The sequence below is a fragment of the Somniosus microcephalus genome, chromosome 2 (assembly GCF_052327205.1).
Source record: "Somniosus microcephalus isolate GS21.2 chromosome 2, FLI_Smic_1.0, whole genome shotgun sequence".
Taxonomy (NCBI): Eukaryota; Metazoa; Chordata; class Chondrichthyes; order Squaliformes; family Somniosidae; genus Somniosus; species Somniosus microcephalus.
Genome location: NC_140988.1, coordinates 342830330 through 342856620, shown reverse-complemented (window position 1 = coordinate 342856620; position 26291 = coordinate 342830330).

Sequence of the window (26291 nt, the reverse complement as noted above, 5' to 3'; positions counted from 1 at the left end):
TCCGAGGGACTGGCTAAGAGAGAGAGAGAGAGAGACATATGTGTCCTTAAGGCAAGGGTTTCTGAATGGCTCGGGACAATTGGACCATCCCAGCTGCAATGAACTTAACGCAGCACAGGCGGGAGATTGAATCTGGGACCTTTCTGATCTGTAAGACTCAGTTTCTTATTGGATGAACACGCTAAGCCATCAGAAGGCCACCGGTGATGGTTTATCAGGGTTATTTACTGTCAGGGACCATAATTGCAATATCTGTTTCTCTCTTTCACAATCACTCTTTTTCTATATGTATGTCCTATTCCAAAGCTGGCAGGCTGTGAATGAAGTACCAGAGGTACATAAAGCAGAATGTTAAAGAAGAGGAGAAAGTGCCTTACAAATGGCTCCCAGGAAGCGTTATGAGTTTAGTTGGTTTATGTGTCCGATAGGCTAATCTTATTTGGTTCATGGTGCCATTTAGGGAAAACACGAGGTTTCTCTGTCAATTAGCATTATAATGAGACAGAAAGAACTTGCAGTTATACAGGGTGGAGTTTTAACCCTCCTCGCCTGGTAGGAATCGGACAGGAATGCAGTTTAAAATATGCTTTGAGTACTTACTCATTTTAGCTGAATTCCTGCTCACTGCCATTTTAATGGCGCACCAAACATTCAATACCTGAGATGGTGATGACCTCTCTAATCCTAGAATGATACAGCACAGAAGGAGACTGCTCAGCCCATCATGCCTGTGCCAGCTCTTTGGCAGAGCTAGCCAATTAATCCCACTCCTCTGCTCTTTCCCATAGCCCTGTAAATGTCTTCCCTTCAAGTATATATCCAGTTCTCTTTTGAATGTTACTATTGAATCTGCTTCCACCACCTTTTCAAGCAGTGCATTCCAGATCACAACAACTCGCTGTGTAAAAAAACATTTCCTTATGTTGCCTCTGGCTCTTTTGCCAATCACCTTAAATCTGTGTCTTCTAGTTACCGACCATTCTGCCACTGGAAACAGTTTCTCCTTATTTACTCTATCAAAACTGTTCATAATTTTGAACACCTCTATCAAATCTCCTCTTAACCTTCTCAGCTCTAAGGAGAACAACCCTCCACATAACTGAAGTCTCTTATCCCTGGTACCATTCTAGTAAATCTCTTCTGCACCCTCTCCAAGGCCGTGACATTCTTCCTAAAGTGTGGCGCCCAGAATTGAACACAATACTCCAGCTGAGGCCTAACCAGTGTTTTATAAATGTTTTAGCATAACTTCCTGTATTTTGTACTTTATGCCTCTGTTAATAAAGCCAAGGTACACATATGCTTTTTTAACAGACTTCGCGACTTGTCCTGCCACTTTCAAAGATTTGTGTACATACACTCCCGGGTCCCTCTGTTCCTGCACCCCCTTTAAAATTGTACATTTAGTTCATATTGCCTCTCCTCATCCTTCCAACCAAAATGTATCACTCCACACTTCTCAAATCATTTGTTGTACAAAAGATCTTTCCAACTGCACAGAATAAATTGCCTGTTGATGATACATTTAGTCTAGGAATATAAGCCTGAAAATTCCTGCCAGCAAAAGATGAGAATTGTGTGAGTGAATGCTAGAAAATTGCAAGTTCAGAAACCTGCTCCCTTTCTGCGTGCTTCCAACAATTTCCTGAACTGATTGGCTGTTGCCAGTGTGATCTCATTCAAGTTGTACAAGAGCAAAAGAAAAATACTGCGGGATGCTGGCAATCTGAAATAAAAAGATAATATGCTGGAAATACTCAGCAGGTCAGGCAGCAACTGTGGAGAGAGATACAGAGTTAATGGCCGCGATTTTGCCAGCGCTCAGCGGATCTGATTGGTGGCGGGTCAGCTGTGAAAATTAAAATGATTGACAGGGGTCGGGAACCCGCTGTCAAAATGCGCACACCTGCATTTCCCGATGTCAGGTCTGCCAGCGCTGAGCAGACCCGACAGGCAGCAGCAGGGGACCCAATTCAAATCATTCATGGCTTGTTTACAGCCACTTAACAATGTTTTTTCCCCAGCTTTTTAACTATCATGGGCCTCCCACCGGTTTCTCACTGTGCCTAGACCTCATCTGTGAAGCTGAGGCAGGAGGTCAGTGGCCATTGAATCAGCTGATGAGTTGACAGCTTCAAATGCCAACTCAAAGCTCCCAGCTGATTGAGATATCTTCCCTTAAGCACTAGCATCTCTAAACTGCATTTCCACTACAGATTCGGAATGCTGCAAGTCTTTACACAAGTCTCCATGCAGTCTGACCTCATTACCTCTCCCACCATTGACAGATTGCTTCTGTCATCTTTACTTGACCTGCCATCTATTCCATCAGCATGTGTGCACTTTATACTCTCTCACCTTGGTCCTCATGATCAAACCCAACACCAGCATCCCCAGGCACACCGGCAGCACAACAGCCTCACCAACCTTCTTTGCAATCACCTGATGCTGCACAGGAGAGAAGGCATCAGCACCCGGCCACATTGCTACCCTGGACACCAGAGATGGCCTCACCATGGCCACATTTACTTCATTTGATGCTGCACACCCTGACTGCCACATGATGAGCCAGGTTGGCACCACCCCACACCAACAACATAAAGTATCCCTACAATGACCAAGCCGTTCCTTTCACACTCATCAGCTTTACAGGCGGTACCGTTATGTCTCACCATTCACTGCAACTCACTAAGCTACTTCCAAGGTGCACACAAATCTGTTCAAGAAAGCAGAGTGTTGAAAATAAAGATTTCAATGTTTGACAGCACATTAACAGAAACTTCACATGAACATTGGCTAAAACACCCAAGTGCCTACCCTAGTGTGTTGTTAGTTGGTATGATTGCACTAGGATGAGGGTGAGTGTGAGGGGTGGTGAGTGAGATGGGGAAGTGATAATGTAGACAGAGAGAAAGGGATGGGTGGAGGTGCAAGGTAAGTTGGTGTGAGTAAGGATGTGCAGGAGTAAGGTAGGGAAGGCAGAATGATGAGGATGTGATGAACCACACAGCAGGATGAGGTTGAGTGTAGCTTTGCAGTAACGTTTCGTGGTCTACTGAGATCATTGAAAGAATTGGGCCACTGCAGCCTGGTCCTCCTGATGACATCCCTGCTTGTGCCCTCCTGTGTAATGTGCAACCACACTGCATTGCTCTCCTGGGGAGGTCTCTTCTGCCCATTGGAAGGGAAGAGGGCCTCCCTGCGTGCTGTGACTCCCTCCATATGGAGGGAGTCACAGGAGAGCCTGGGTGCAGCTGTGCACCTCTGCGCAGTGATTGTCAGTGTTTGCACCATCTCAATGCTGTAGAACACTGACAGCAAAAAGATCAAAGTAAATTTGCACATGGTCCCGTTAAGGAAACCGGCTGATAACGCGTCATCAAATTACGTCATCAGACCCGCTTCCTTCAATTGGCCGGGAAACTCGCTGGGTGGGCTTAACAAGCCCAATCAGGGGAAAGTCATGTCAGAGGCCGGGATGGAGACAGCAGCGGGGCCATGACCAGCCACTGACATCGCCCACCTTGGACCCGCCGAGGTCGGGAAAATCGCGGCCAATGTTTCAGGTCGAGAGCTTCATTATATGTTTAAATCAGGTGCTGATGGGGGATCCTGATTTTCCTGAATTCTCACACTGCATGTGCAATGTCCTCATCTGGCCTATTTCAAATGGGTGTTAAACATCATGGGGCACAACTTAGTCTTGGGAGCTAGCGCAAAACAGGTAAAAGCGAACCCGCAGTCCATTTTGCATGTAGCCCGATTTTCTTCTCCATTGACTTGCACCCGTTACCCCACTCCCTCCTGCCCAGTGATCTTCCTCTCACTGGCATTGTGCGCCAACTTGTTCTGCAAAGAGAAAGGATAATGTGGGCGAGGCTTGCAGCTGATCACTTTGTGTCAGGTGTCACTGTAGTGGTGCTGAGCGAGAGGCGAGGGTGCCAAATTGGTCTAGCATGCATAGGGGTTGTCAGTTGCTGTACGATTAGGGAGTTGTGCAGGCGTGTATCCTACAGGATTGCATGTTAGAGGTGCCCTTAAACCGAGAGCAGACAGAAGAGCCAGTAAGTATGAGTGTTGCTTTGAGAGAGTTTGGAGTGTGGTGGTGCCCAGGGTGGGCAAGGAAGAAAGGAAGAGCATGGTGAGTGTCTTACATTGCCAGCTTCAGTCGGGTTCTTCCAACTCTGGTCTGAGGTCCTGAGAGTTAATTAGTTGGCACTCAGTGCCAGTGTTGCCCCAGGTGCCACGATTGATGATATGGCTGGTCTGGCCCTCTTGCTCCCCAGGAGTCAGTTCCCTCTCAGCTCAGTTTCCTCCAGGAGAGCCTGCAGCTGTTCAATCGAGAAGTTGCGGTCCTTCTTCTGGCTGCTCTTGAGTTTCTCAGATGGCACTGGGGTGGTCATCTCTCTGTGAAATGATAAATGGAAATGAGACACTCGAAACATGCTGAATAAAGACAATTTCCAATTAGCTCCAAGTTCCAAGTCTCACTCTGTAGATTGAGTTAGGTTTTGTGCTTTGACAGAACACCATCCAAGTTTCCTCAGGCTCCTATTGGTTACGCTGAATTTGCACTTTTTGACGCCAGTTTTTATGTTCCGGCGTAGGTAAATGAGCTCACCAGGAAACTTGCGCATAGGAAATGGCATAGATATCGGCGTCATTTCTGTATTTATAAGATCGAGTAAACTGAGGCCCCCAATGACCTCTGAAGTTGCCCACCAAGCTACTCAGTTGCAAAAATAATCGCTACGGTGAAGGCGACCCACCGCCTTCTCAATGGAATGGAAAGTAAGTGTGGCCTTGCCAGCATCACCCACATCCTGAGAACAAATGGAAAACAGAATGCTCGCTGAGTTAGCCCACTACGTGGGTGGAAGCATGCACAGAAGAAAACGAATGCCAAAGAATTCAGAGGAAACAGCTGTGCAAGTGCAGTCCACGGTAGCACCACCATTGTGCCATTTCCTCGCAATTTTCGCACTCAGGAATTTCCAGGCTGTAATTTGAGCCAATGAGCTGACAGCAAGATGATGGCCGGAGAATTGGAGCCATCGGTGCCGGCCGTTAAGGATAGTTTAGAAGAAAAAATGGCGGCCGCCCGCTTCTGGCACGGAACACGGTGGCCGCTATTTTGGGAAGGTCGACAGTGTTGCCATTGCCCGTGCTCGCTTTGCATATTTAAATGATCCAGATTGTGATGTCAATCGGTGCACGAATTGACGTACAATCTGGGATTTTGGATGTTGCCGCTCTTACTAACACCTTCTCCAAAACATGTGCATGTACAAAGGAGCCACTGCCAACGCTTCTTATACACACAACTTTCAGGTAAGTTTAGACTTTTGCTTTTGGACTGGTTTCTTTACATTTTATTGGAGTAGTTACATTTAAAAAGTTGTTAAAGTGTGCAGGGAATGCTGCTGGATGTTGCAAGGCTTTGCCTCTTAAAGGAAGGCCTCTGAGACCACCACTTGCTCCCAGTCCTGGGGACTCTAGTTGCAGTCTCCCTTGGGTTGTAGCATCACATGGAGATGGGGCAGAGGCAGCAAAGGGGACAAGCTGCTCACAGAGGGAGGAGGAGAAGGAAGCAGAAGAGGAAAAAGCAGATGAGGAGGAAGTGGAAGGAAGGAGGCAACCCAGACAGCCCTTTCTGGCCGGGATATCTGGGATGGAATCATCCGCCTGCGGTACCAGTGAACACAATCCCAATTCCCCTTTCAGCATTAGCCCTAGATCTTACCTTCCCTCTGTTACTGACCACCACAGCGTCCTCTTTGCCAAGCAAACTTTCCAATCTAACTTTATCTATATATGCATTCAATATTACATCGAAAAATCAACTAATCACTCTTGTGCATTCTCTCAGTGACTGTCTTTCGTGTGCCTTTGCTTATCCTAGTGCTGTTACACAGTGTTACCCCAATGGCTACAGCATGGCTGGTGGAAAGCTTCTGACTTTCAGTGGGACACTGCAGATGGCCTTGCTGGCCGACCTTGAGGAGCCTGTGGCTAGGAGTATGAAATCGAGTGACTGTGTTTCTTCTTCTTCTTCAGTCTCCTCTCCCTCTTCTTGGTGAACCACTGGCTGGGCAGGCTGGATTTCTTGGGTGTCTGAAATGAGGAAGGCACAACGTTGTGGTGAGGGGAAGGGGGAAAGCAAGAGGGGCATGCTTACACCAGCTTGTAATTCAGAAGAGATTGTGGGATGAGGGGGAAGTGGTATGTGAGAAGAAGGATAATGTATGAGGATACCGGCATCTTGTATTCTTTCAGCCCCGCCGCTGGCCAAGGCCTCAGCCATGCCTCAGCCAAGAATGGCCAGCACCGTCTCCTCCAAGGGGGTGAGATGACACTTGGAATGTGAGGTGTGCCTCATTATTGGTGCAGATTGTTGGTTGGTGAGTGATTGGGGGTCATGCATTGAGCAGTGTGTGAGGCGAGTGGTGCAGTTGGTAGGAAATGACTTTCGAAGATGCATTCACCGACCTTGACCAGTGGCCTGAGGTCATGAAACTTCTTTGGGCACTGGAGTCAGGTGGTGGGGGTGACACTGCTGGCAGTGACTGCCTCGGTAATTTGGTCCCACATCCTTCTTTCTGGAGAGCCTCCTGGTTCCCCTGTGGGTAGAGGACCTCTCTTCCAGTGTTGACCCCCTGCATAAAGGCCTCGAGTGCTGCGTTCAAGACCCTGGGTGCCCTTTCCCTGGCCTGTTGAGCCATTTGGTTTAGTGCTGAAGCACTTTTAGCATTTTTGATCAGCAGAAGGCTGCTCACCTTTAAGAGGTGCAGACTGCTGAGTGCTGAAGCAATTTTACATTTTTTTTTATCCGCAGAAGGCAGCACACATTTAAAAGGTGCAGGCTGCCTTGAAGAGGAGCAGGCGAGCTTTACTCCAGCAACGTGAACTTTGACCCCCCTGCTGAGCACAGAGCCTGTCAGCAGCATGTACAGCGCTAGGCTGCGCGCTACTATCATGGTAATTAGCAAGCAGCTAGTAGTTGACATGCAGCCTGCGCCTTTTTGAACGGGCACGGGAAAATCTCGCATCACGGTGACCGTGCCCGGTTTCCAGCGGTATGGAATTACCCAGCCGATGCGTTTAGAAGCACTTTCTTGGTTACTATTGAAAAAAAATTACACACAATAGGCTTTGCTTCCGTATCTGCATCTTGCAGTGAGGCCAGCGCCACGCTAAGGTCACAAGATGCTGTTTGTAATAAGAAGGTAGGGCCACCCACTGTGTTAGTTAAAAGAAAATCAATTGCATTTAAGGACTCTGGTTTTTAAATGCTGATGTAGCAGAGTGACTCGGCCACCAGAAGACACCTTTTATTTATACCAGCACAGGAAAAGCCATTACTGTAGTCAGGAAAAGATTCCATTAGTTTGTGGGTACAAATAGCTCAGCCGGCTCTAAAAATGTATGCGAATCGAATCAAAGCTCTTGCATGGTTACATCGGTGCCTGTACCAAGACTACAAGTGATTAATTAGGGGTGGCACCAAAGAGCATTTGTGCCTTATGTGACACAAGCACAAGTTGACCCCATCATAAAGAATATAAAACCCTGGCCTTGCATTTGCTTTTGTAAACACTGTTATTAATAGACAAAAGTGAAAAAAGTTGCTTATTAATGAACAAATTGAAATTAAACTAACAAAAGGCAACCTGTTCTCATTTCTATTCTTCTGCTCCATGGGGGCCACTAATTTTATTAACGTGTTGGGCATCCTATTTCCCTTTATAGATCAATGAACTGTATAATCTGGGGCTGTGAACAAACCCATTCATAAATTCCAAGAGCGAGCAATGTTCTGAACAGATTATAGACTGTCCTCGAATTTATGTTGATAAAAGGAACCCCTTTTTTGAAAGAAAGTTTTGTATCTTGTATTTGAAATCTCTAATCATAGGAACGTAGGAATATTATGAACAGGATTAGGCCATTTTCCGGCCTTTGCTCCATATTCGTTGATACCTTTACCTAACAAAAATCTATCTACCTCGGTCTTGAAAGCTCCAATTGACCCAGCATCTGTAGCCTTTTGGGGGAGAGAGTTACAAATTTCTACTACCCTTTGTGTGAAAAAGTGCTTCCGGATTTCTCTCCTGAATGGCCTAGCTGTAATTTTAAGATCATGTCCCTTTTTTCTTGATTCCCCCACCAGAGGAAATAATTTCTCCGTATCTACCCTATTAAATCCTTTTAACATTTTAAACACCTTGATCAGATCACCCCTCAACCTGCTATATTCAAGGGAATACAAGCCAAGTTTATGCAACTTAATCCCATGTTTATGGCACGGTTCAAAGCTGACCTCTATCTAATCTGAACTATGTATACTCAATGCCCACAGTTGATAAAGGAAAGTCAGAGGTGTGAGGCATACTTGAACTTGCAAAGTCACAATACCATTGTGTAATTGCAAACTATGGGCTAAAGGTTGAATAGAGTCATAGGGCTGGATTTTCCAAGGCCCGAGGAGGCGGGCATGGAGGCGGGACAGCATGTAAAATCGGAGAAATTGGGGGCGGGTGGCAAACCCTCCCCCATCCTGCCTCCGTGCCCTTTTGCCAGGAGGCAGGAGGATGTGCAGCTTCGGGTCCCGTCTCCTGGAGGCGGGAAAGGCTTTTAATAAAGGGATTAGTGCCATTTTACCTTCACAGGTGAAGGCTTCCCGACCTCAGAGAACCCCGTCGGGTTGGAGGAGACGTGGAGGCGGTCGGAGGCACCTGGAAGTAAGGTGTAGAGTTGAGTGATGGGTGCAAGTGTGGAGTGGTAAGTATGCAAGGTGAGTGATAAGTTTAAAAAGGTGTTCACTTACCTTTTTGTACTTCTATAGCCTTTAACCGTGCTGGATCGGGAGAGCGGACATCCACCTTGTCAATTTCAGGTAATGGCTGATGGACCCTCCGATCCATCAGACATCTGAAATTTACTTTTTTACAATGTTTTTTCAGTCCTCACCACAAAAACTAATCAAACTAAAGAGAATGCCAGTGTTTGACAGCTTCACAGAAGAAGTCTTGACAGATAGCACATCTGATGCTGACGTGATCTGTCAGTGACTTCTTCCCTAACTGGCTTGCTGAGCCCACAGGGCGGGCTTAACAAGCTCAATCAGGGGAAAATCCCTCTGAATGGTCAGGCGAGGATGGAGGCGGGACATTGGCACGACAAGCAGCAGTCCCGCCTCCAAGTCGCCTCCATTGACAAAATCCAGACCATAGAGTCATAACGGCATAGAAGGAGGCCATTCGGCCTATCGAGTCCACGCCGGCTCTCTGCAGGGCAATCCAGTCAGTCCCATTCCCCTGCTCTATTCCCGTAGCTCTGTAAGTTTATTTCCCTCAAGTACCTATCCAGTCTCCCCTTGGAAACATTGAGTGTCTCTGCTTCCACCATGTCCGTCGGCAGCAAATTCCAGGTCATATGCATTACACTGATGTGTATATTGAAAATTTAAAATGCATAAACAAAGTGTGTATACCCATGTGTACCCCTGTAGCTTACTTCTGCCCATAGACTTCAAAGCCTTGAAATTGCTCTGCGAATACTCGTGTACAAATACTTAACCTGCTTATATGAAATCCCTGTGCATGTTATTTAAAATAGGGTTATTAAGCCGTTTATTATAAATGGATTAGCACCTCCATTATAATAGCAACAACATAGTTGTCAGCTGCTCCTGCATCATGTGAGTGACCAGAGTTTCTGGTCCCTGCTTGCGCTGCTTGCCATTGCACCAGAAAACGTTCCTCTTTTTTGAAGACAAAACATTGTGAACGACCTATTGTGTACATGAGCTGAAAAATCACACATGCTCAGAAGAACTCAATCGCAATCATAGAGTCATATAGTCATAACAGCACAGAAGGAGGCCATTCGGCCCATCGAGTCCGTGCTGGCTCTCTGTGAAGCAATCGAGTCAGTCCCATTCCCCCGCTCTATCCCCGTAGCCCTGCAAGTTTATTTCCCTCATGTGCCTATCCCATCTCCCCTTGAAAACATTGAGTGTCTCCGCTTCCACCACTTCCGTCGGCAGCAAACTCCAGGTCATCACCACTCGCTGCGTAAAAAAGTTTTTCCTCACACCTCCCCTGTATCTCTTGCCCAAAACCTTAAATCTGTGTCCCCTTGTCCTTGTACCATCAACTAGTGGGAAGAGCCTTTCCCCGTCTAGCCTATCCAAACCCGTCATAATCTTGTACACCTCTATCAAATCACCCCTCAACCTCCTTTGCTCTAATGAAAACAAATCCAGCTTCTCCAACCTTGTCCAATGTTTGACCTGGCGAGTTCACACAGCTGTTGCCAACTCTTGGGAATTGGCAGACTCCAAGGTTGGCGGGCATGGACTGGAGCTTCATAGAGTTATACAGCACAGAAAGGGGCCCTTCGGCCCATCGTGTCCACACCGGCCATCAAGCCCTGTCTATTCTAATCCCATTTTCAAGCACTTGGTCCGTAGCCTTGTATGCTATGGTGTTTCAAGTGCTCTTGAATGTTGTGAGGGTTCCTGCCTCTACCACCCTTTCAGGCAGTGAGTTCCAGATTCCAACCACCCCTCTGGGTGAAAATCTTTCCTCAAATCCCCACTAAACCTCCTGCCCCTTACCTTGAAACTATGCCCCCTGGTTATTGACCCCTCTACTAAGGGGAAAAGTTCCTTTCTATCTACCCTATCTATGCCCCTCATAATTTTGTACACCTCAATCAGGTCTCCCCTCAGCCTTCTCTGCTCTAAGGAAAACAACCCCAGCCTATCCAGTCTCTCTTCATAGCTGAAGCGCTCCAGCCCAGGTAACATCCTGGTGAATCTCCTCTGCACCCTCTCCAATGCAATCACATCCTTCCTATAGTGTGGCGACCAGAACTGCACACAATATTCCAGCTGTGGCCTAACTAGCGTTTTGTACAGCTCCATCATAACTTCCCTGCTCTTATATTCTATGCCTCGGCTAATGAAGGCAAGTATCCCATATGCCTTTTTAACTACCTTATCTACTTGTCCTGCTGCCTTCAGGGATCTATGTACATGCACACCAAGGTCCCTCTGATCCTCTGTCCTTCCTAGGGTCCTACCATTCATTGTGTATTCCCTTGCCTAGTTAGTCCTCCCAAAACGCATCACCTCATACTTTTCAGGGTTAAGTTCCATTTGCCACTGTTCTGCCCATCTAACCAACCCATCTATATCGTCCTGTAGCCTGAGGCTTCCCTCTTCGCTATTTACTTCAATATGCTAAAACACCATTAACAACTTTTGCCGACTTTTTGTTTTTAAGTTACCTTTTCATATTGTTTTCAGGCCCATTAGAATTCAGTAGTGAGTTCCCACTTGCCCAGTTACACAAGTATGAAGTTCAGGCTCAAATAGTTGCCAACTGCTCGCATTTTGTGAGTGTTTGATGTTTTTGTCCCTCCAGTCATGCTACCTGTTCAGTCTTCCATAGGCTTGCTTATTCTGGGAAGTTTAAAAAGTACCCCACAACACTTTACCAATTATCTCTACTGCACGTGTACAATCTCATCGTGCCCCTGATCTACTGTGAGCTGTGCCACAAAAGATCTTCTCGTTAGTATCTAGCGTGCACACCCTTTCTTATTTGTGCTTGGGATGTGGGTGACACTGGCAAAGCCACATTTTGATTTTGCTTCCTTCAATGCCCTCAGAAGGTTGTGGTCATTTTCTGCTGCAGTCCTTGTGCTGATCATCTTCCCACAATGGCATTAGGTAGGGCATCCGAAGATCTTGATCCTCGATCCTCGATCCAGCAAGGAGAATACCGTCTTCTATTGCGATGTCGTCTCTAATCGTCCAGTATTGATGAATTGTCGCCTGTACTTGCTGGATTCTCTCCGGCCACCCCTGTATCACTTGTTGTGTGAGTAGTTGCAACTCCTCATCTTTGCTAGTCTCATCTCTGATTTGACTGAGCTTTGTAGGGGTAACACTCACTAGGTGGTGTATTTTTACTGTTAGACCCTCCACCTCGTGTTTCTCATATGGTGACAATCGAGACAACGCATCTGCTAGCACCATTTCCTTTCCTGGCTTATATTTAAGCGTGAAGTCGTAGCTTTAGAGCCTTAGAAGTAGTCTTTGCAGTCTTGTAGGTGCTTTGCACAGATTCTTCTTGTAGATCTGTTCTAGTGGACGATGGTCACTCTCTATTGTAAACTGCCTTCCATACAGGTATGTATGGAATTTCTCGCATCCGTACACTACTGCTAATAGTTCTCTTTCTATGTTGGCGTATCGCGTCTCGGCTGACGTCAAGACCTTTGATGCGAAAGCTATTGGCTTTCCTTCCTGCACAAGAGCTGCCCCTAGTCCTCTGGTAGAAGCGTCTACTTGTAGAGTGGCTGGTTTTCTTCTGTCATAATATGACAGACTTGTTTCTTTGCACAATTCTTTAAGTTGTTTGAAATTCCTTTCATGTGATTCAGACCACTGGTATTCGGCATCTTCTTTCATTAGCTCTCTGAGATTTGTTGTATGTTCCGACATGTTTAGGATGAAAGAACTCATGTATTGGACCAAGCCGAGGTAACTCCTCAGCTCTCTCTTATCTTTGGGTGGTTTCATTTCAGCAATCGCCGCAATCTTCTCAGGACTTGGCTTGACTCCCTCTGGTGTGTAAATCATACCGAAGAATTGGCATTCCTTGACTTTAACTATGCACTTATCAGCATTTAACTTGATGCCAGCCTTCCTGGTACGCTCCATGGCCTCATGTAGGTGCACATCATGGTCTCTTTCATCTGCTCCATAGATCTGAATATCATCAGCTATTCCTACAGCTCCTTCACAGCCTCTGTATGTCTCGTCTACTTTCTGTTGAAAGATTTCTTGACTGACCTTTAACCCGAATGGTAGCCGCAGGAATTTGTAACGCCCAAATGGTGTGTTGAATGTTGTCAGTGTTGTTGATTCCTCATCCAACTTCACGTTCCAATATCCATTTCTGGCATCTAGTTTTGAGAAAACCTTGGCTCCTGCCAGTGATGGCGTAATCTCCTCTAGCGTTGGGATGGGATAGTGGTCCCTCTTTATCGCCTGGTTTAGATCTTTGGGGTCCAAACATATTCTGAGACCCCCTTTTAGCTTTTCTCGTACCACAATTGAGTTTACCCAGTCTGTGGGTTCAGTGACCTTTACGATCACTCCCTTTTCTTCCATCTCCTTTAGCTCTCTTTCAAGCTTTGTCTTCAGCTCAATGGGTACTTTTCGTGGAGCATGGATAACGGGCTTTACCTCTGGATCGATGGTGATGTGGTATTGGAAATCTCCGAAACATCCCACTGTATCATCAAAACATTCCGGATACATGTCTATCAAGTCTTTTTTACTCTTGATTTGTGGGCGATTCTCCAGCGGGGTGTTGCTGTCTATCTTCAGTGACATTTCCGTCAGCTCGTGAGTCACTGAGATCAATCTCAACTTCTCGCAGCTGTTTAATCCCAGGATCGCTGGCCCCTCAGTGTCGGTGACATAGAACATGCAGTTGATGTTCTTTCTTTTATGTGTCCCTTTGACAAAGGTTGTTCCGAGTTGTTTAATCTCACTCCCCCCGTATGCTGTCAGCGTGACATTACTTGCCTTTAAACAACCCTTTTTCGGATAGCCATCTTCTCTCAACTTTTTGGGAAAGATCTGCTGGTACAGTCTCAATGGGAGAATGTTGCTCTGAGCCCCTGTATCCAGCTTCAACTTTAAGTTGATGGTTGTGGGCTGACCTTTGATCCTCTTTTCGATTTGGATGATGGTGTGCAATTCTCTCTTCGGAGAATTTTCCGCTCTGGACATCTCGTGAAGCTGTACCTTTATGGTTTCGACGTTTAGTGTATTATCATGACCATAATCATCATCATCCTGTTCATCCATGGCATGGATATTGTGTTTCTTTCTCTGGTTCTGCTGTCCGTCTTTGTTTTTGATGTATGTTCCTTCTTTCTTCGTTCTACACCTCTTTTCCCAGTGGTTTAGTTTGCCACATGCATTGCAGCTTGTTCCATATGCTGGACATTTCCTCCTGTCTGTATAATCGTGCGGTCTTCCACAGTTTCTGCACATGTTTCTCCTGTTGTCATGTGCATGTCCTTGTGTGTTGTACTTTTCTCTCACTGTATCCACTCTGTTGTCCGTCTCAGAAGCCGTCCGCATGTCAGCCGTTTGAGAAATCAGCGTTCTCATTTGCTGCTTCATGGCTTCATGAGCTCTCGCAATATCTATAGCCTCTGTTATTTTGAGCTTTTCTTTCCCTATCAGGGCTTTTTGTACCTCTGCATGCGCTGACCCCCATATCAGCTGGTCCACACGCCTTTCCTCCATTTCCTTAAATGCACACTTGCTGGCGTCATTTTTCAGCCTTGTCAGGAAATTGTCAGCTGTTTCACCGGGTTCCTGTCTTAGACTCTGGAATTTGTATCTGTGTATACGGTGATTGGATTTAGGCCCTAGATGGTTGCTGAATTTCTCAAAGATTGTCGCAGGGTTTTCCTTTTCCTCTTCAGTCAAACTCCAGCTATTATACAAATCTAGACCTTTTTCTCCTGTCCACAACAGAATGTAACTAACCTTTTCTTCGTTGGCAGTACCCTTCAGGAAGCTTTTAAATATAAGGTCACATTTCTGTTTGAACTTGCGGAATGCCTCTACTATATCGTCGGCTTCCCAGTTCATGAGGGGTTGCATTTGCGCAGTCAGTGCAGCGGCAGCCACCATCTTAGTTGCCCGTACGATTCACGCTCAATCACCGCAGACACCGGCACTCACGATCAGCTCATATATTCACTTTTCGTCTTATTCGTAGTTTGTATGGCACAAGTTGCACTCACTTATACCGCTGCCACCATGTTGTGTCTCCTTGTGTTCTTATTACTATGTAATACAGACACTTTTAACTCATTTAGTTTACGACTTTCACTCAGTTGTATTCTTGCTTTTATGATGTTGCTGCCGCATGGTGCGGAGTGATACAAGATGTCCGACCTTGCACTGCGCACTGCCTTTCACAGTGTGCCACATAGCAATATAAATACACTAACCAAAGTAGTTCCATATAATGATGTAACAAGTAGTTCCATTTAACGATGTAATAATATAACGATGTAACAGCTCCGTTTAGGATCACTCTGTGCAGACCTCTGAGCATTGTGATAATTGTGCTTTATCAGGGCTCACTTTTTCCATCTAAATCCACCACTGTAAAAATTGTACTTTACGCACTGTCTCATGGCTTTGTCAATCAAAGAGAATTTCCCTCCAAAAAGCATTAGTACGACTGGAACTATTGGAATAGAGCTATCTGCAGCCTCTGGAGCTTATAGGACTCCAACTGGTGGTAGAAGTGTGTATCTGCAGGAATAACTGTGTCACAGAAGGGTGATGTCCAAATTAGGAATGTGCAACATACATAACAAATTTAATATATTATAGAGAGTTCAACTGATGAAATAATGGGTATATCTGCCCTAGCTGCAGCTCAAAGTCATGACAAGTTCATGTCCTGCTGCACTCCCATTGTAACTTAATTATTTTTGGCATCATTCGTGAAGCCAGTGAGTTTCAGTTCTCACGGAAAAACAAACGGAATTGTGGAATGTGGTCCCCAAAACACGAAATAAATCATGAAATCCAATTAAATAAAAAGTAATATAACTTAATCAGTTGTCTTGAAGCAGTGGCCTTGGTCATAAGCCTTTATTCACAGCTGTTTTTCAGTTGTATATTATATTTTGCGTTGGCAGCTTTTATGGGATAATGTCAGCTTTCTGAAGTTGATTGTCAGCTTTTCGAGTTTTGCAGCTTGGCCTGTATGAGACAAAGGAATTTAATACAAGTGCTTTCAGTGTAATTTCAAGGTCCGGACCTGATCCGAGAGGGAAATTAACCTTTTATTTTAACTGTTAGACGTGTATTTGTGACGGTTACGTTTTGCTCCTTTTTCCATTGTCATGAAGTTGGTTCCTAAGTACACATCACAATGCCACGCTTATTCGCTTGAACTCTGTGTAAACAGGCCAAACTTTTGCCGCAACAAATTTTAGTACAATCTGATTGCTGGTTCAGAATCTGCGGTGCTATAGCACTCCCTCTACCACCCTGCACACACACAATCAGAAGAAATCCACTGTCCCCTGTCACGTCCTATGTGCGGTTTGTAAAGTCAGTTATTAGAATATGAATTGAACGTACGTCAAAAACTCACTCTTTCCACCTGGTTGGATTATGACATCAGTGCCACTTTACTCCAGATCAGCTAAATGGACAGTTTGAAGTTGCTGCATGTTGTTTATGTGTCACTGTGCGGTTTGATGCAGTAACCATTTCCATCTCGTTAGCTCCAGCTTTCATCACAATAAGTGGGGGGGGGAGTCAAACTAATTTGGATCGAGTTGATCCTAATTTAGTCCCAATTCTTGTGTAAACCGTGCTTTTTAACTACCACTGTTTAGCAATCACTAATGTGCGCTGCGAGCAATCCTATAATTACTTCCACACACCATACTACATATCACTGCAGAATCCTTTCTACAGCCTGCTTCAATCACCATTACTATTTTCTCTGCGAATTACACACCTAGCAAAAAGAAATGGGCAAATTACAATATAGATTTGATATATATTGCTCCACAAAAGATGAACACAGCCTGTGGGCCGGAGCTCTAAATTATAGGAGCTTATGATAGGTAATAGAATGGAAATGGTGTAATATTTCAATATTTTCATGCTGCCTGCATTGCAATTATGATGTTAATTAATTATACAGCTGGCACTTAACACCATCCTGAGGCACAGCCGTGGTCAATTCAGCGATGTTCTGCGAGCGAGTAATTAACCTCTCCTCTTCCCTGGGATTCTCTACAAGACGACCATCATGTTGATGATATAATTATTATTAATTCAGTTTCTATGTTTCGTTGACATTGTTAATTACTTGTCGGTAATCAGCTAATGTTTAATCTGCCTGTTGGATGGCTTTCTAACAGCCGCTCAAAATGCCTCTGAGCCCACGTCTGGCTCACTTCAAAAATCACCCCCCCACCCCCCAAGTGCACTAGAAGTGTCAGCAATGTTGGCACTCATAATTAATTATTATCTTTTCGCCGCAAAGATCTCTTCAGATCAGGGGTTTTCTCAATCTAATTATATCACTGCTTCAATTATTTCAACCAGGAAGGCGATACTTGCTTGTCAATAAATCAAGAAAAGCAATGGTACCTCATTAGTGCCAAATTTCAGAAACGATCCTATTTACGCACTTGCCAATATAGCCCTAGTCAGAATAATTCCGTCCAGAGATGTGCATTTTTTTCTCTCTTAACGATGGGACTTTCACAGTGCAGTCTACCTTGTCTGAGTTGACATTTTTTTTCCCTTTTAATCTGTCACTACAAAAAAAACCCAAAACATTTACAAAATGACACGAAACAAGGTTTTTAAAATGCCATGATCACAGACGATCAGGCCTCCTACTAGACTGCATGCTACATTTATTCTGCATAAGAATCCTTTGGCGTTCTTTGCACTGCAGCCTTGACTAGAGGAACCACTGACTGGAGGGCTTTCATTCTTTGCACGGTAAGGCTGTCGTAAATTCTGCTTTTTAACTTGCGTAAAGTTCCAACAGCAGAAAATGACCCCATGCTTACATTTTCTCCCCTCACTTAACTCTGACTCTTTACAATATTTTCATACCAGCAATAATTAAAATACTGTAATTTTTTTTATTAGTTCCTGGGATGTGGGCGTCGCTGGCAAGGGCAACACTTATTGCCCATCCCTAGTTGCCCTTGAAAAGGTGGTGGTGAGCCGCCTTCTTGAACCGTTGCAGTCCATGTGGTGAAGGTACTCCCACAGTGCTGTTAGGAAGGGAGTTCCAGGACTTTGACCCAGCGACTATGAAGGAACGTCGATATACTTCCAAGTCAGGATGGTGTGTGACTTGGAGGGGAACTTGGAGGTGGTGGTGTTCCCATGCACCTGCTGCCCTTGTCCTTCTAGGTAGAGGTTGCTGGTTTGGGAGTTGCTGCCGAAGAAGCCTTGGCGAGTTGCTGCAGTGCATCTTGTAGATGGAACAACAGAAAACGCTGGAAAAACTCAGCAGGCCAGGCAACATCCGTGGAGAGAGAAATAGAGTTAACGGTTCAGGTTGAAACCCTTCATCAGGACTGAGAAAAAAGGCAGGAAATGAAACAGATTAAAAGACCAGTTTTGGGGCTGGGAAATGGGGGAGGGGATTAAAGAACTAAAGGGAAGTGAAGAGACATTAAGAGGTATTCAAGACGAGATGAGATAATTTCAGATCATAACCTCGGCCCCTATTACATTTTTATATATTTTTTATCCACACCTTTGGTTTGTGCCTTTTCCCTTTTTTTCTCTCCTACATGGCAGCTGTCTCTCATTCTGCCAGCGCATTTCACACTTCATCTAGAGCCATCTTTTGTGTCTTTACTTGTCCTATTACTATCGCGTCTCATTTTGAATACCTCTTAATGTCTCTTCACTTCCCTTTTGTTCTTTCATCCCCCTCCCCCATTTCCCAGCCCCCAAACTGGCCTTTTAATCTATTTCATTTCCTGCCTTTTTTCTCAGTTCTGATGAAGGGTTTCGACCTGAAACGTTAACTCTATTTCTCTCTCCACGGATGTTGCCTGGCCTGCTGAGTTTTTCCAGTGTTTTCTGTTGTTATTTCGGATTTCCAGCATCCGCTGTATTTTGCTATCGTTGTAGATGGTGTACACTGCTCCATGTCCTAAAGCTATTTACTATACAGTTGTGATGATGGTGGAAGGAGTGAATGTTTAAGGTGGTGGATGTAATGTCAGTCAAGTGGGCTGCTTTGTCCTGCATGGTATCGAGCTTCTTGAGTGTTGTTGGAGCTGCACTCATCCAGGCAAGTGGAGAGTATTTCATCACAATCCTGACTTGTGCCTTGGGAAAGGCTTTGGGGAGTCAGGAGGTGAGACACTCACAGCAGAATACCCAACCTCTGACCTGCTCTTGTAGCCACAGTATTTATGTGGCTGGTCCAGTTAAGTTTCTGGGCAATGGTGACCCCCAGGATGTTGATGTTGGGAGATTCAGCGATGGTAATGCCGTTGAATGTTAAGTGGCGGTGGTTAGATGCTCTCTTGTTAGATATCATTGCCTGGCATTTGTGTGGCACGAATGTTACTTGCCACTTATCAGCCCAATCCTGAATGTTGTCCAGGACTTGCTGCATGCGGGCATGGACTGCTTCATTATCTGAGGAGTTGCGAATGAAACTGAACACTGTGCAATCCTCAGCGAACATTCCCTTTTTTGACCTAATATTGGCGGGAAGGTCATTGATGAAACAGCTGAAGATGGTTGTGCCTAGGACACTGCCCTGAGAAACTTTTGCAGTGATGTCCTGGGGCTGAGATGATTGGCCTCCAATAATCACAACCATCTTCCTTTGTGCTAGGTATGACTCCAGCCAGTGGAGAGTTTCCCCCCTAACTCCCATTGACTTCAATTTTACTAGGGCTCCTTGATGCCACATTCGGTTAAATGCTTGATGTCAAGGACAGTCACTCTCGCCTCACCTCTGGAAGTCAGCTCTTTTGTCCATGTTTGGACCAAGGCTGTAATGAGGTCTGGAGCCGAGTGGTCCTGGTGGAACCCAAACTGAACATCGGTTATTGGTGAGTAAGTGCCGCTTGATAGCACTGTTGACAACACCTTCCATCACTTTGCTGATGATTGAGAGTAGAATGATGGGATGGTAATTGGCCGGATTGGATTTGTCCTGCTTTTTGTGAACAGGACATACCTGGGCAGTTTTCCACATTATTGGACAGATGTCAGTGTTGTAGCTGTACTGGAACAGCTTGGCTAGAGGCGCGGCTAGTTCTGGAGCACAAGTCTTCAGCACGACAGCCGGGATATGGCCTGGGCCCATAGTGTTTGCTGTATCCAGTGCGGTCAGCCATTTTTTGATATCACATGGAGTGAATCAAATTGGCTGAAGACTGGCTTCTGTGATGGTGGGGACCTCGGGAGTAGGCCGAGATGGATCATCCACTTGATTGTGGGATCGCTTAGCTCTGTCTATAGCATGCTGCTTCTGTTGTTTAGCATGCATGTAGTCCTGTGTTGCAGCTTCCCCAGGTTGGCACATCATTTTTAGGTGTGCCTGGTTCTGCTCCTGGCATGCTCTTCTACACTCCCCATTGAACCAGGGTTGGTCACCTGACTTGACGTTAATGGTAGAGTGAGGGATATGCTTGGCCGTGAGGTTACAGATTGTGGTGGAATACAATTCTGCTGCTGTTGACAGCCCACAGCAGCTCATGGATATCCAGTTTTGAGCTGCTAGATCTGTTCTGAATCTATCCCATTTAGCATGGTGGTAGTGCCACACAACCCGATGGAGGGTGTCCTCAGTGTGAAGATGGGACTTCACCTCCACTGCTACCAATACCCCATGGGACAGGACATACCCAGTGATGGTGATGGAGGAATCCTTGACATTGGCTGAAAGGTATGATTCTGTGAGTATGACTATGTCAGGCTGTTGCGTGACTAGTCTGTGGGACAGCGCTCCCAATTTTGGCACAAGTCTCCAGATGTTAGATGAGGAGGACTTTGCAGGGTCGACTGGTGTGCCATTGTCATGTCTGAATCTGGTGCCGTGGTCAAATCCAGGTGGTCCGTCCAGTTTTATTCTTATTATTGTTTCTTGTAGCGGTTTGTTACAACTGAGTGACTTGCTGGGCCATTTCAGAGGGCAGTTAAGAGTCAACCAACTTTGCTGTGGGTCTGGAGTCCCGTACAGGCCAGACCAGGTAGGGATGGCAGATTTCCTTCCCTAAAGGACATTCGTGAACCAGATGGGTTTTTATGATAACCATGGTGTCCGTTACTGATACTAGCTTTTATTACAGATTTATTTATTTAATTAATTGAATTTAAATTCCGTAGCTGGGCTGGGATTTTAACTCACGTCTCCAGATTATTAGTCCAGATCTCTAGATGACTAGTCTAGTAACATAACCACTATGTTACCGTCCCCTCTATAAGTTCACAGAAACAGAAGAAGGTCATTCGGCCCATTATGTCCATGTCTTTGATAGACTGATCCAAAACTAATCCTGGGTGGATGTTCCGGGAGCTGGGTCAGAGCGCGCTCAGTGGCCTCGGATGGTGTGGGTGAGTGTCGGGCTGTGAGGAAGGGGGAGGAGCCGGTGATTGCGGCCGGCAGATGCTGCGAACAGCGGCCGTATTATTCAGACGGAAAGTTCTGCCGCTGCTTTATGCAGATTCAGTTTGCAACAAAATAACATTTTTGTTGCCTCTCTACGCTGCTCAACCTACATTTCCCATCGTGGCTACATTGCTGTGCTCACACCCTGTGTATTCCCGGATTCACTTTCGGAAATATGGTCACTCTGTGGTGACACGCCACCATTGGACATAATCCGCTCATGGCGGCACGGACAGTTTACGCAGGCGCACTGCCGGCAGCAGCCGCCCCCAGCCGGGGGCCCTTTCCTCCGGCAACTTGTTTCCCGCAGGGACAGGCTGCCAGGAGCACTTCCTGTCTGGGGAGTATTTAAGTGGTTGCGCGGGCTTTTCAATCTCTCTTTTTGCCATGATGTAAATTAAAGCAGTTGTGTTCCATCAACTCTGGTCTCGACTCCCACGTTTGCCGCGGTATCTCAACACTGGTGACCCCGACGCTCAGGACGAATCCTAAGCTAGCATGGCGGATACAAACGCAGTCACGGTTAAACTACCGGACTTTTGGGAGAACCTGGCCGAGGCCTGGTTCGTTCAAGCCAAGTCCAGATTCCGGCTGAGAAGCATTACAGTCGACGCCACGAAGTACGACTACCTCGTCGCCTCTCACCTACGCCACTGTCCCCAAGGTTTGGGCAGCGCTGCAGGATCCACCAGAGGAAGGCAAGTACGAACATCTGAAGGCCACGCTTCTTAAAAAATTTCAGGCGTCCTCTTACCAGCGCAACTGCCAACTCCTCGACCTCCCAGGCCTTGGTGATGCTTCACCATCAGACCTGCTTTCCCACATGCTGTCCCTCTCGGACGACAAAAACCCCGGCGCCCTCTTTCACACGCTTTTCATTCGGCAGCTCCCCGCCAGCATCCGCCCGCTCATGGTGGAGTCTGGCTCCATGGACCTGAATGAGATAGCCGAAAAGGCCGACCGGCTGCTCTTGGCGCAGACCGCCCACGACGTCGCGCCCGACCTCACGGCAACGACCACGCGGTCCCCCCGGCCCACTAGGCCCGACCGCCCTTCCACTCCGGGTCACTGCTACTACCACACCCGTTTTGGCACTAGGGCCCAATGCTGCACGCCACTGTGCACTTTCAAACCCCCCCCCGCACCGGCCCCCACGATGGCTGCGGGGCAAAAGGGGCCCCTACTGTACGTCACCGACGACCGCACCAACCGCCGATTCCTGTGCGACACAGGAGCCCAGCACAGCATCACCCCCGCCTCCGCCCTCGAAATCCAACACGGTGCAAGGGGTATCACGCTGGCCGCAGCCAATGGCTCTGACATCCGCACATACGGCACCCGCATGGTCACGCTCGACCTCGCAGGCCGCCGCTACCGCTGGGAGTTCCTCACAGCCAAGGTCCTCTGCCCACTCATCGGCGCCGACTTCCTACGCGCCCACGGCCTCCTTGTCGACATTCCGAGGCACCGCCTCGTCGACATCAACACTATGGCCCCCATCCCTGGCGCATTCACCCCGGCCCGTTCGGCCGGCCTGATGACCTACTGCCTCGCCAGAGCCACGGACGACTACTCGGCACTACTAGCCGAGTTTCCCGCCCTCACTAACCCGACCTTTTCGGCCAAAGCCGCCAAACACGGTGTGGAGCACTATATCCCCACCACCGGCCCCCCGGTCTCTGCCCACGCCCGCAGACTCAACCCGGCCAAGCTGGAAATCGCGCGGGTCGAGTTCACCACCGTGGAGCAACTCGGCATCATCCGCCGCTCCAGCAGCCCTTGGGCCTCGCCCCTCCACATCGCCCACAAGCCCGGCGGAGGCTGGCGCCCCTGCGGGGACTACCGCCGCCTCAACGACGCCACCACCCCCGACCGATACCCGGTGCCGCACATCCAGGACTTCTCGGCCCGACTGGCCGGACGAACCGTCTTCTCCAAGGTCGACCTGGTGCGCGGTTACCACCAAGTCCCCGTACACACCGCGGAGATCCCCAAAACGGCCGTCATCACCCCATTCGGCCTGTTCGAGTTCCTGAGGATGCCCTTCAGCCTCAAGAATGCAGCCCAGGCTTTCCAGCGACTTATGGACTCAGTCCTCCGGGACCTGAACTTCCTATTCGTCTATCTAGACGACATTCTCGTGGCCAGCTCCTCCAAACAGGAACACCTCGAACGCCTTTGCATCCTGTTCGGGCGCCTAGCCCAACATGGGCTCATCCTCAGCCCGGCGAAGTGCCAATTCGGCCTAGCCGAGATCGATTTTCTCGGCCACCACATCACCCCTGCTGGGGCCATCCCCCTGCCCAACAAGGTGCAGGCCGTCTAGCAATTCCCCCACCCCAAAACCATCAAGGGCCTCCAGGAGTTCCTCGGGATGGTGAACTTCTACAACAGGTTCATCCCCAGAGCTGCAGCCCTCATGAAACCCCTACACGACTCCCTCCGAGGTAAATCCGGCAAGATGGCCGTAGCCTGGACCACTGACACGTCAGCCGCCTTCGACGCCACTAAAAACACGCTCGCCGACGCCACCCTGCTCGCGCACCCGAGGGCCGATGCCCGGGTCGCGCTCACCACCGACGCCTCCGACCATGCGGTCGGAGCCGTGATCGAGCAGTGGGTCAATGGCGCGTGGCAGCCACTTGCCTTCTACAGCCGCCAACTGCGCCCCCCGGAGGTCAAATACTCTACTTTCGACCGCGAGCTCCTCGCGCTCCACCTGTCGGTCCGCCATTTCAGGTTCCTCCTGGAGGGCCGCCCCTTTACCGCGTACGTGGACCACAAGCCGCTCACATACGCGATGGCCAAGAACACCGAACCCTGGTCCGCTAGGCAGCAACGCCAGCTCGCGGCCGTGTCCGAGTTTACCACGGACATCCAGCACGTCTCCGGTAGAGACAACGTTGTCGCCGACTGCCTTTCCCGTCCCGCCATCTGCGCGAATCACCTAGCGGTCGACTACGCGCAACTAGCAGCGGCCCAGCTCACGGACCCAGACCTCCTCTCGGCGGCTACCAGCCTGCCACGGCTACGCCTAGCCAAGGTCGCGCACGGGCCCGAAGCCACGGCAGTCACTTGCGACGTATCACTCGGCCAACCCAGGCCGGTCGTCCCTGCAACCTGGCGCCGCCGCATCTTCGACGCGCTCCACGGGCTCTCCCATCCGGGTTCCCGTGCATCCGTCAAACTCCTCTCCCAGCGCTTCGTCTGGCGCGGCCTCAGCAAAGATGTTCGGACTTGGGCCACCTCCTGCCTCGCCTGCCAGCGGGCTAAGGTACAGCTGCACACAAAAGCACCCCTAGGAGACTTCGAGGTACCCAGCCGCCGCTTCGACCACGTACACGTCGACATCGTCGGTCCTCTGCCGCCATCGCAAGGCCAAACTTATCTCCTCACGATGGTCGACCGCTACACATGCTGGCCCGAGGCAGTGCCGCTGACATCCACCACCACAGCCGACATCGCCAGGGCGTTCGTTAACACCTGGGTCGCGAGGTTCGACGTACCGGCCGACATAACCTCCGACAGAGGCGCCCAGTTCACCTCCGAACTCTGGACGGCCACAGCACGCAACCTCGGGGTGACGCTCCACCGAACCACGGTGTACCACCCGCAGGCCAACGGGCTGTGTGAACGCTTCCACAGGTCACTCACGGTCTCACTCCGCGCCAGCCTGCAGGACAGTACCTGGACTGACCGCCTACCGTGGGTGCTACTAGGCCTACGCACCGCGGTCAAGGAAGACCTCCAGTCCTCAGCAGTGGAGTTAGTCTACGGACAACCGCTGCGCGTACCAGGCGAATTCCTCCCGGAGGCTACCACGCCTTGGTCGGCCGAACAGCAGCGGCTCAACTCTTTCTCTTCCGCTCAACAGTTCGCCCCACTTCCGGTCAACCGACACGGCGAACTCGCACCTCACGTTCCGTGAACGCCTGAGCGTTGATTTTAAGGGGCCTCTTCCTTCAACGACTCAGAATCGATATATATTTACTGTTGTGGATGAGTTTTCAAGGTTCCCTTTTGCTTTTCCTTGTGCAGATGTATCAGCTGCTACAGTTATTAAATGTCTGACTCAACTTTTTGTCATCTTTGGGATGCCTGCGTATATCCATTCGGATCAGGGAAGTTCTTTTATGTCTTCCCAGTTGAAGGAATACCTCCAGAGTCGGGGAATTTCTACTAGTAGAACTACCCCGCATAATCCCCAGGGTAATGGACAGTGCGAACGATACAATGGGGTGATCTGGAAAGCAGTTATGTTGGCTTTGACATCCCGGAACCTTAAGAATACACAGTGGGAAATGGTACTGCCTGATGCCCTGCATTCCATTAGATCATTGCTTTCAACGGCTACTAATGTGACCCCCCATGAAAGGCTCTTCAACTATCTGCGGAGATCCACTACGGGATATTCGGTACCTTCATGGCTTACTATGCAGGGACCTGTGCTGCTCCGACGCCATGTTAGACTGTCAAAGTATGATCCTTTAGTGGAGGAGGTGGAGCTATTGGAGGCAAATTCCCAATATGCTCACATTCGATTCCAAGATGGGAAAGAAAGTACGGTTTCAGTTAAAGACTTAGCTCCTTGTGGTGGCCAGCCCTCTCCTGAGGACATTAACAATAGCCATAATTCAGATAATGTTGACGTCGTCACAGATACTACGAACATTTCCAATCCTATTGCAGACACTTACAATTCTCTTAGTCTGCCCCCGATGGATGTTTATGACCCTCCCAGTCTACCTTCTAATGGGACTTCCAATCCGGAAACCGTTGATAATCGGGATATTGATAGCCTCCCTGCAGAAGATATTTCTGTGTCTCCTGGTGTGGGAGGGCAAGGAACTCCATCAAGGCTAAGAAGGTCGACACGAACAAGATATCCGGTTGACCGATTAAAAATGGACTTTTAAAATAATTAATAAATTAATAGTAAAATTTTAAAATTGTTGAAGGCATTATACATGTATTGCTCTAGTCATAAATAACTAATTGTAAACTGTAAAGGCTACCTAGGTTGAAGTATATTTTAAAAGGAGG